A 2,839-nucleotide genomic window follows, 5' to 3' on the forward strand; every position below is an offset into this window, starting at 1 on the left:
AAAAAAAAAAAAAAACACTGGTATCACAAATATTAATATAAAGATAGAAACATTGTGGCTACTGCTTTTAATAGACTAAATTCTAAATTGGAACCTTAGTGAAAATCAAGTTCAATTGTCAGAAAGCTACTTTCAATGATATTCAGGCTGCATCAGAGTATTACCAACATAGCATATTAGAGGACAATAAGAAATCTGCAAAAATAATTGTTCATTTGAGAAATATAGCAGCTAGGAAAACTCATATGCAGAAATCTCATAGATGCCTGAATTAGTCCAAATTCATTTCAAAATCTCCAATAAATGTCAGACACATTATATCCAAACCTGTAATGGCACAGATTTTAAAAAATAAAATAAAATAAATACACATTCATTGGAAAAAATGATGTCTAATAGAAACAATAATTTTTTGATTAATTGAGTTTCAGAAAATTTTTACATGGTTGGTTCTTTAAAAAAGAGGAACAAATCTTCAAATGGAGCAATTGAATTTCAGTTAGTAGTAGTGTCTTCGTCACTAAGGTAAAAACTAAACATAAACAAATAAGTCGGAAGGTCGTCCCTAACAAAACTTTCCATCTTGTGATTTTACCATTATTGAAAGAGATTTTAAAATTTTAGTATATAAATATTTAATAATAAATACTTAACACTCTTGATTATGGTGAATACTTAGAAAAATACAGTGTGGGATCAAAAACAAACATTTTAGTTCATATAAAACTCTATTTTCTGACAGGAAGCCTAATTAATTGGAAATAACTTATACTTGTCTTATTTTTCAGATAAATAGTTATTAATTTTACTGAAAATTTAAGATTGCCAAGCTGAATGTATATATGTAAAATTGTATTGAATGAAAATAAAACAGTCTTTGCAAACTGCTCTTGTAAACGTCAAGCAATGCCACAAATTACCTAAAGCCTGAGTAAAATTTTAGGCATAATTACTTGATACCAAGTGGATTTGTTGTTATTTAATGTCAACTTAAATTGTAATTCTAAGATCCTTAATTAACTTTAAAACTTTAGACTTAATTAACTTTACGACCTAAGACCTGGAAATACTTAAGTAATTAAAATGGATAGAAACCTCTCTTTGCAACAAAGGAAGTGATACTTAACAAGTAGGAATACTAGTAGTAGTATTAAACAAAAATTCTTGGGCAGCACACAATAATTTTTATTTATATTCTCTTTATTTGTAAACTTATTTGTTCTTCTTTATATTTGTTTTAAAAGAATATAGTAATAGAGTAATTTATAATAGCTTGATAAGAATTTTAAAGAGAATGTTTAAACTCAACTAATGTCATCTTTTTTATTAATTTAGCAATAAGTCTATATATTTAAAATACATATATTTAAGGTTATTAAAGTTAAATTTAAAAGAATCTCACAAAGAAAAATGTACTCTGTTTTCAATATGATGTTATACAAATATATTTGTTCTCATCATATTCTACCCATTTGGCAGGGTTTTTGCCTAACCAATGTGTACTGTTAAAAAGATTTATTAATGTTTAGTTGCTTTGGTCTTACAAAAAGGACTTGGAGGCGGCATCTTCTGACCTCCTCTATCTTCACAAGAGTAAGACAGAATCACCATCAGCAGCCCAAGGCTTATTCCTATGAGGCCAGACATGATGCCACTCTCCACCCTTTTATCAATTCTGATGCCAACCGTCCCTCCCATGGTACTCATTACCTTCCCATGGTACTCATTCTCTGCTGGGTTCCACATTTCTTTGCAATGGCCACACAGAACTCACAGACAATACTCACGTTTATGGGGTTTATTACAGAAGTAACAGGTTAAATTCAGCTTCAGAAACTCACTCAGGATACAAGTCTTTGATCAGGACAGTCTCCCCTCTGCTGTACCCTTAGACACTCCTCTCTGGGCCCTGGCCTCTTGGCCTGGTCTCTGCCTCTTTGGATCAGTAAGCCTGCCACTCTGTCTTGTGCCTCTTGATTCTACTGCCACCAGCTCTCTGCCAGGGCATCTTTCAGCCAAGGAGGTCCAGTGCAGAGATCTCGGGTCCAAGGATGCACTCCACTTCACTTCCAGCTCTTCTCTCTTGATGATGGTGCAATTCCCTCTCTACCTCTAGGAGGGCTCCTTTTAAGCTTGGCAGAGTGACAAAACTAATCAATCCCAACATCAGGGTTCTACACACCTTATTTGCATGGTCCTACACAGTTATCCAGTGGGAGTTACAAAGACTATGGCTAGAAAGGACATACCAAATAATTCACTGCACCGTATGTCTATTTCATAACTGTAAATAATTATAACCAAACAGAAAAATAAGGGACTTCTTAATTAATAAAACTAAAATTCTAAATAGTGTTTAAAATGTGTTACCATCTGATTAATAATACAGCAAATTCTGCGGCCATTTCTTGTTCTCAGGCACTTGTGAAGTTATCCAGCAACCATTTTGTAGTTGGTTTCTAAATAATAAGGGATTAAATATAAAAACTATCCAAACCATCTCTGGTACTTTCTTTTAGCACATATCCTTCTCCTCGTAACAGAGGATCTGGTACTCTCAACAAATTGACTTCTAAGAATATTTTGTTCATAAATTTAAAACACGAGTCAAAATCCCTGCTTCTAGACAAAATGGAGTAACAGAGACCAGATCCTTCTTGCCTAAAACAGTCAAAAGACAAGACAACAGGAAAAAAGTAACCACATGGAGGAATGGGACGAGAGTTGTCACATTATGGGGATTGCAATCAATGTCACAAAACAAAATGTATGAACTGCTGTATGGAAAACGAATTTGCTCTGTAAATTTTCACCCAAGTCACAACAACAACAATATATA

Source organism: Orycteropus afer, unplaced genomic scaffold, assembly GCF_000298275.1.
Source record: "Orycteropus afer afer isolate SDZICR_OR568_19922 unplaced genomic scaffold, OryAfe1.0 scaffold00119, whole genome shotgun sequence".
Classification (NCBI taxonomy): domain Eukaryota; kingdom Metazoa; phylum Chordata; class Mammalia; order Tubulidentata; family Orycteropodidae; genus Orycteropus; species Orycteropus afer.